The sequence below is a fragment of the Mastomys coucha genome, unplaced genomic scaffold, assembly GCF_008632895.1.
Source record: "Mastomys coucha isolate ucsf_1 unplaced genomic scaffold, UCSF_Mcou_1 pScaffold8, whole genome shotgun sequence".
Classification (NCBI taxonomy): domain Eukaryota; kingdom Metazoa; phylum Chordata; class Mammalia; order Rodentia; family Muridae; genus Mastomys; species Mastomys coucha.
This window is the reverse complement of record NW_022196914.1, coordinates 35,100,569-35,108,617: the sequence shown is the minus strand read 5'-3', so window position 1 is coordinate 35,108,617 and position 8,049 is coordinate 35,100,569. Positions and strand designations below refer to the sequence as shown.

The 8,049-nt window shown below is 45.1% G+C and overlaps 1 long non-coding RNA gene across 1 annotated transcript; it reads right to left on the bottom strand.

The window, feature by feature from the left end:
* Positions 1-5,919: 5,919 nt before the first annotated feature.
* LOC116083758 lies at positions 5,920-7,610 on the bottom strand. Its single transcript, XR_004115899.1, has 2 exons — positions 7,436-7,610; positions 5,920-6,231 (listed from the first exon to the last, which is right to left on the bottom strand). It is a non-coding gene; the product is annotated as an uncharacterized LOC116083758 (long non-coding RNA).
* Positions 7,611-8,049: the final 439 nt, after the last annotated feature.

Here is an 8,049-nt window from a genome sequence, read left to right as displayed (position 1 = left end):
TGGAATCAGGCAAGGTCTTCTCAGGATGGGTCTACCTATGGGAGACACTGTGTGGTCAGTGGAGGTGGCTGGGTCCTTGCCTGGGTTTACTGAGCAGTTGTGACCAGAACATGGCAGCCAGTAGGCACATCACAGGTATTTGAGAAATCAGTATCAGTCTTAGAGAATCTCAAGGTCGTGATGTCAGAAGCTCTCAAGAGAGATCCATCCTGCATCCCTGGCTACACAACTCTCAAGTCAGCTGCTATAGCCCCTGGCTATGGCCTCCCTGAAGGAGGACTGTCCACTTTGAGTATTTAAACAGAAACTTGGGCCACTTGACTATCTGTCTTGACATAACAACTAAGTGGGTTTCCTGTGTTCCTTAGGAAGGTCTAGTTTTTCCAGATGTCTCAGCTTGCAAGGACCCTGAGTTGTGCTTGACTCTGCCTCCTTGAGTCCCCACCCAAGGCTAGCCTATAAGTGAGTTAGGCCCTCTTACATCAATTAGCAATTATGAGAACATCCCCCACAGACATGCCCGTTGGCCAATCCCATTGAAACAATTTCTCAGTTCACTCTTCCTAGGTGTGTCACGTTGACAACTGAGGCAATAAGATGCATCTTCCTGATAGTCCACCAATGTCCTGGACATCCAAACCCAGGCCTAAGATTTCTGCGTGAGTGGACAAGAAGGCTCTGTGACAGGAGCCTACTGCAGCAGTATTGAGGTAGGAGCATAGGGCAGCCAGGACGACAGGAGAGACCTGGGAGTCCCAAGCAGAATCCTTATGACCTAAGTGGACTGATCTTGGGTGACTTGGGTTGGCTGGGGGGTAACACTGCTCATCAGAATTTCCATGGACTAGAGTGCAGATGTCAGGTTCTGGGAGCTGGTTATTCTGGGGATCCCGACTCTGCTCACCCCTGCCTGAGGATGTTCCTCCATGTAAATTAGATTGTCCCTCTGAAAGCATTAGTTGTAATTCAGTCTCAAGTGACATGGTGTATAAGGGCTACTCAGCCTGATGAGCGTGGGACAAGCCTGTCTCTATTCCCGTGTTAAGGCAACACCATCCCCCAGGGGTCTAGAGAAATTTTGGTCAAACTTGCTCCTCACAGTCCTGCCCTTCCCAGCATGATCAACGACCCACATCGGGCGCACACCCAAGCTGTACAAATCCCACCTTAGTACAAACTTTGTGTGAACTTGCTCTGTGTTGGCGCCCTCTGCTGGTCCAGTCGTGTGGTGCTTTTAACTGTTTCCTGAGTTAGCCTGTTCAGCACAGAATCGCGGGGCTCCACTCCCTCCTCATTCCCTGCTCAGTGCTTTGAGCCATCCCTAAGTAAACCTCTCCTTCCAGCAGGAGGGTCTGAACTGGAGAAGAGCTCTCTGGGGTCAGGAATACAGACTGCCCAGAAGCAAGTGAACTCTGTCCTTACGGCCCTAGGTGGCTATTCAGGCTTGCCAGCAAGAAGCAGTCCTAAGGAGGAGAAACATATCCTCACGTGAGTAACACTGCTGGAGGTGAGGTTGCCTGCCACGGTGTATTTTTCTACACTACTCCCATGATTGACCTAAGTTGTCTGGCCCTGCTCCTGGATGATTTACTGAGGTTAGAGGTTTTGGTAAACAGGCCTCCCAAGCCTAAACATGCACCCTATTCCCTAACCCCCGCTTTCCCCCGACTCTTTCTTCTGCATTGTGATAGGACCATGTGCCCTCTCATTTCTGCCAGGCCCTGTTGAAAGCAGCACTGCCCTGACCTGAGGAGGTCACCAGCAGCAGCAGGGGAGCAGTCTAGAGGCACAACCCACACTGTCACCTGCAGCAGCCTGGAACATTCTTTCTCCTTTAGGGACCTCCAGTTATTCCTCTTTGTTGTTGTTTTGCAGGAGTTAGGGTCTCTCCACATTCCTGGAACTTACTATGTAAAGCAGGTTGGCCTTGAGCTCACAGAGATCAACTTCTTGAGTGTTGGGATTAAAGGCGTGTGCTACCATGCCTGCCTCCCTTTCCTTGTTTTAGTTTGTTTGTTTTTAAGATTTATTTATTTATTTTATGTGTGAGTGCTCTAACTACATGTACACCCCAAAGCCAGAAGAGGGCATCAGATCTCATTATACATGGTTGTGAGTCACGATGTAGGTGCTGGGAATTGAACTCAGGACCTCTGGAAGAGCAGCTAGTGCTCTTAACCACTGAGCCATGTCTCCAGTCCCCTTTCCTTGTTTTTAAGTCCTCTTTTATTCAGATGCTAGAAGGAGGCTGGGCATGATATTCTGGGATTACTTGCTCTTTCTCTGATGTTTTTTCCCTCCCCTGTGGGTCTCCCTGCCTGCCATGTGCCTGCCTGTCCACCTCTACTGAGAAGACATGGTTCTCTTCATCTCTCATCCAGGAAGCTACGGACATTTCCATCTTTCCACCTTGCCCCCCCCACCCCCGCTTCTCCTAGCCCCCTCTCTGACAGGCTATCACTGTGTACTTCTGGCTGGCCTGGAGCTTGCTATGAAGACCAAGCAGGTCTCACAGAGCTCTGCCTGCCTCTGCTTCCCTACTGCTGGGGTTACAGCTTGCTTTACTGCTGAATAAACTCACTCTTTCTAGTTCTTTCTGAGCTCTGGTTGGCTGGTTTTAATTCAGCTGTTCTGGCTCAAACTCCTCTCCAAGCTGCCTGATTCAAACAGGCTTCTCTCTTAGCCTCTGATGGTTTGCTCTGCTTGGCCTCAAAGTAACTCTGGCAATCAGCTCTAATCGTCTGGCTCCTTCTTATTCTCTGGCTCCTGTATGCTAAGGTCTGAGCCACGCCACAACTAAAAACAGGGCAGTGCCATACACACTTGTCTGAAGAGAACGACAGTAGACTCATATGTGTAAAATAAATAAATCTAAATAAACAAATAATAAAAAAGAGTCCCACTTTAACAAAAGCCTTTACACAGAGTATTGTCTGGGGCCAAAGGGCAAGTTGGCCTGGTACTCACTATGTAGTTCAAGTTAGTCTTGGGCCTTACTCAACTAACATCTGGAAATTTTATGTAGTGGTTCTAGGGATTTTTCACAGTGTTTGGCTTCTATATTTAGTTAAGTAGTTTGTGTTGGTTGTGGGTAAGATGTTTTGGGGTGTGTGTGTGTGTGTGTGTGTGTGTGTGTGTTCATTGGTTTTGTTGTTTGGTTGTTTCCAGACAGCTTCTTACTATATAGCCCTAGTATGCATGGAACTACCTACGAGGATCATGCTGGCCCTGAACTCATAGAGATCCATCTGCTTCTGCCTCCTGAATACTTGTTTTAAGGGCCTGTGATACCTCCCTAGGCTCAGGCTTTTTTGCTTTTTTAAATGACCATGTCTCATCTCATCTTGTAGGCCAGTTTCTTCTTGAATTTGTGGCACTGTGGAGACTGGCCTTGAACTCTGATCCTTCCACCTCTACCTCCTAATTAGTTGGATCATTTGTTTGTGATACCCTGCCCAGTTAGCACTTTGTTTTGTTATTGTTATTACAGGGTCTGACTAGGTAGCCCAAGCTGGCCTGGAATTTTATGAGCCAAAGGTTTCCAATTGCTTGAATAACATATTCTAACACAATACTTGGCTGTCTTTAACATTTTGGGGTGGTATTAGCCATCTTTAAAAAAAAAAGCCTCAATTTAAACTTGACTAATACTGTTAATGACAAAGCTCAAGATTTGCTTTTTTTTTTTTCCACCAGATTCACACAGAAGAGACACGTGCCTTTCCAGTTCAGTGCCTTAGGACACTCAGGTTGTTGAAGTCTCTCACAACAATAGTGAAAACTTGGAGGAAGGGAGGTTCTTGGGCTCAACTAGAAGAATCAGAATCCATATTTAAATAATAACCTTGGGGTACTGGAATGATGGCTCAGGTATTTAGGACACACACTGCTCCTGGAGAAGACCAGAGTTTGATTCCCAGGACCTACCCACCTCAGATATCTTTCAATTGATTGTGTAACTCCAGTCCTAGTGTAGTGCCAGGGAAATGTTAGTGACCCTCTCCCAAAAAGAGACAGGAGCCAATCTGATGCAATTCACAGCAGGGTCTTTATTCTATTCGAGCTAGCTTGGGTTCCCTCAATGCACCACTGTCATGTGGGACAGTTTTGGTGCTGGGCGAGCCCCGGGTATGTATCATAGCGAGGCTTTATAGTAAGTAGCAAGTTGGGGGGGAAATGTGCAAGCATCTAATTGGAAAGCTCTTGTGGCCTTTAACATAATTGGCTGGTGCTGGGAGTCATATCATAAACTTTATTTCTGCTCCCCTCTGCATTGGTGTTTGTTAGGCAGGGGGTGGGCTTGTAACCTGGGGGTGCAGGTTTGTTGGGGGGAGTAACCTGGAGATGCTGGTCTTGTTGGGGATTAGTCTAGAGACTGGAGCTAGGCTCTGGTTTTGTTGGGAGGCAACTTGGAAACTAATGTTAGGTACCAGCCTGTTAGTTTACCTGAGTTCAAATTTGGGTCAGGTTCTCTAAAATAGAGTCTGAATGTAAAAGATTTGGTCTCTCAGGTGTTAGGAAGATACCACCTCTGGCACAGGTGGGCCATGAACATTTGTATGGATATTACATGAAATAGTAAGAACAGAGACTTCCTCTAGAGCAAGATCTGGCTCATATTTGAAATCTCCCTCTTTCTCCCTGCATCTTCTCTGTTCATAGTTTGTGGTGTGTCTCTAGTTTGTCTGTTGTTTGTGTTTGACCCTGTAGTCGGTCCCTAAAAATGCCTTTGACCTATATTTGTTGAACACCACAGAAAAGCTGTTATGAGAAAGGAGTGAGGAGCACCTTTTAAAAAACAGAAATATTCCTGGGCAGTGGTGGCACATGCCTTTAATCCCAGCACTTGGGAGGCAGAGGCAGGCGGATTTCTGAGTTCGAGGTCAGCCTGGTCTACAGAGTGAGTTCCAGGACAGCCAGGGCCATTCAGAGAAACCCTGTCTCAAAAAACCAAACCAAACCAAACCAAAACAAAACAAAAAACTCAGAAATATTTAACAGAGGTTTACAAGAGAAGTTTCTTTACTGGCCCAGGACCACACCAGAAACCTCACACAGATGTTATCAACCTCCATCCACTCACTGCTTTCAACACTTATGTGATATTTGTTGCCTTGAAGGTTGATTTAAGTCTGTTTACTCTCAGCAAATGATCAATACTTCCTACCTTCTGGGTTAAGGCATGGAAGAGTACATTACTTAAGAGTAAAGTTATACATTAGCTTTGGTTGTGAAAGTTGATTACATGGAGAATTTAAGGCATGGTAAGGTTGGTTACATTGTTTTTCTGAAGACATGTTATGCTTAAACTGGTTGAGTATATAGTAGAACAGCAGATAGAATATACAATTTTAAATGACCTCAAGGTCTATTATCAACTTAGTTGCAAGGTTTGGAAAATGTTTAGTCTCCTCAAAGGCAAGAGATATTTTCAGGAAAACATATTAAAACACACACACACACACAATTTAAGACAAAAACAAAAAACTGTTAAGCTAGTAACTTGGGTAGTCTGTAAACCCATTTGACAAGCATTTCTCTAAGGGATCTTCCAGTTCTAATTGCAAATGTTTCTAACTTAGCTCTGGTCTGTCACTTAATGAGAGAGGGAAATTAGCCCGTTTGCCTCATTGGTGGCTTTTTCTTAGTCTCAGTCCTAACAGTCTTGATTTGTCCAAGTTGTTCTTAGGAAACAGGAGTGCAGCCATGCTGCCATCTTGTGGCCTTGTTTGGAAGACATGCTTAACTAGAAAAGGGGTGGGAAGGAAAACAGGTGAGTGGTTGAAGCCAAGTCACATATGTGATATGTAACAACACCAAGCACAGTAATACAAGTAACTGTCAGATATCTCAGCCTTGCACCACAGAGCAATTCCCAGGATGCACAAGGTGGAAGGAGAGAAAGTCTGTAATAAAAAGTGAAGTTTAAAATGTTTATTACATATTTACTCATTTACTTACTTTGTGTGTATGTGTGTGTGTGTGTGTGTGTGTGTGTGTATGCGTGTGCTCGCGCACACGTGTTTGAGCATGTGCATGTGACACAGCTCAAGTGTGGCAGTCAGAGGACAGCTTGCTAGGATCAGTTGTCTCCTTTATGGAGTGTGGAATTGAGATTTTCATTTATTCTGAGATGGATGATAATCCTTGCTTTCTTCTCTTTCCTCACATTTGATAGGAAGGCCAAGGTTCGAGCTTCTTCTTGTTTTGCCATAGATAAAGTGATCTAAGCTGGAGAGAGACAACTCAGGGTTAGGCTGGGCCAGGGAAGGATGCCATATCTGATTATTTATACTTTAGTAATAGATTTTGCTGCCAAGAAGTAATCTGCTTTCAAGGATTTTTTGTTTTGTTTTTTGTTTTTGTTTGTTTTTTTGAGACAGGGTCTCTCTGTGTAGCCCTGGCTGTCCTGGAACTCACTCTGTAGGCCAGGCTGGCCTGGAACTCAGAAATCTACCTGCCTCTGCCTCCCAAGTGCTGGGATTAAGATTTTTCTTAAACTTGATCTTGGGTTTTTCAGAGCCAGAGGGGGAGCATTATGTAAGCAAGACTGCATTTGCACTGTCTTGGGGACCTTGTTTCAGGATTTCTTCTGAGGACTACCAACTTATCAAGGTCACTATAAGCCAAGCCAAACAGCAAAAAGATCAGAAAGTGTGACCACTGAGCTCCCAGTACCCTTGCCCCATCCCAGGATGGGAGAGACTCCTTAGCATGATCTAAGCATGCTGGATGTTCCAGGCTGATAATTTAATCTCTTCTTTCTTTCCGACAGGCAAGGGTTCCCCCTTAGACCATAGGTTCAATGCCTGATTGGGAGAACAAAAGTTTTGTTTTTGTTTTTGTTTTCAGTTAGCTCTGGTCAAGGCCTCCAGCTGGCAACCATGCCCTTGGGACCAGGGCAGAGAAGTCTTAGATTTAATCGCTGATGGCTGACTCTAGGGAAATTTCATGAGTTTTAACTGTGGGTAAGATTTTCTTCATCTTTATTCTGTTAAGCATAGTTTTGTTAGCTACAGAATTTTGTCTCAGACTACTTCTTCCCTTTGTGCTTATCACACCTCTAAATGAAAATGAAAATGAAAATGGCTGGCTCTGTTATATGCTGGGGTTCTCAAAATGGCTGCACAAACCACTCAAATACCAATCTCAGTCAAATAGACAGGATTTATGGAATGCCACACCCCAAGACTGGTCAATCAGGGCTACGTTCCAGGCTCAGGAGCTGAAAACTATGTCACTGAGTCAAGATTCTATAGGGTGTTTTAAGCCTGAGCTCTACAAACATGTATATCAAGCTACTCCACCAATCAGGATTTAGGGGTAGGGGCCTTTCCTTAGGAACATGTCTTTGTTGTACACTTATCCTCCTCCCCTTGGTTGGGGTATTCAATTGTGGTAGGGGACTTGCCTTGTCTAACATCCATGTCCTTACTTGCCAACCAGCATGTCAGTTGTCCACATACATGTCTCTTTCTGTTAAGCAGGATGTCAGTTCCTAGGGAGGTCTTGGGAACCTAAACTTTACTTGGACTTAATATGCAACCGAAGGAAGTGCCATTGGGCGGTTGGTTCGAGTCCAAGCTTCTTGCAGGCAATTACACAAAGCAGTTCTGCTGACTTCTATTGGTTTCCAAGGGCACAGAACACAACAGAATATGTAATCAACTTGGGCACCAGAAAGATTCCTAGTAACAGCAGGAATAATACATGAGAAAGTTTCCTTAGAATATTAGTAACAGCACAAAATGGCAGGCTAGCCAGGTCACAGTTACCCAGGCCTTAACATTTTATCTAGGCTTTCCCATTATGCCCGTTAATCTCCAGGAGCCCTGGATAGTTTTGAGTGTGAGTGATTGTGAGCCTTGGTTTATGATAGACTCCACAGGGAGATTCTATTCCTTGTCCAGAACCTCTACTCTCCAATCTTGAAAGTCCACACCCGCCGGGCGGTGGTGATGCACACTTTAAATCCCAGCGTTTGGGAGGCAGAGGCAGGCAGATTTCTGAGTTCGAGGCCAGCCTGGTCTAGAGTGAGTTCCAGGACAG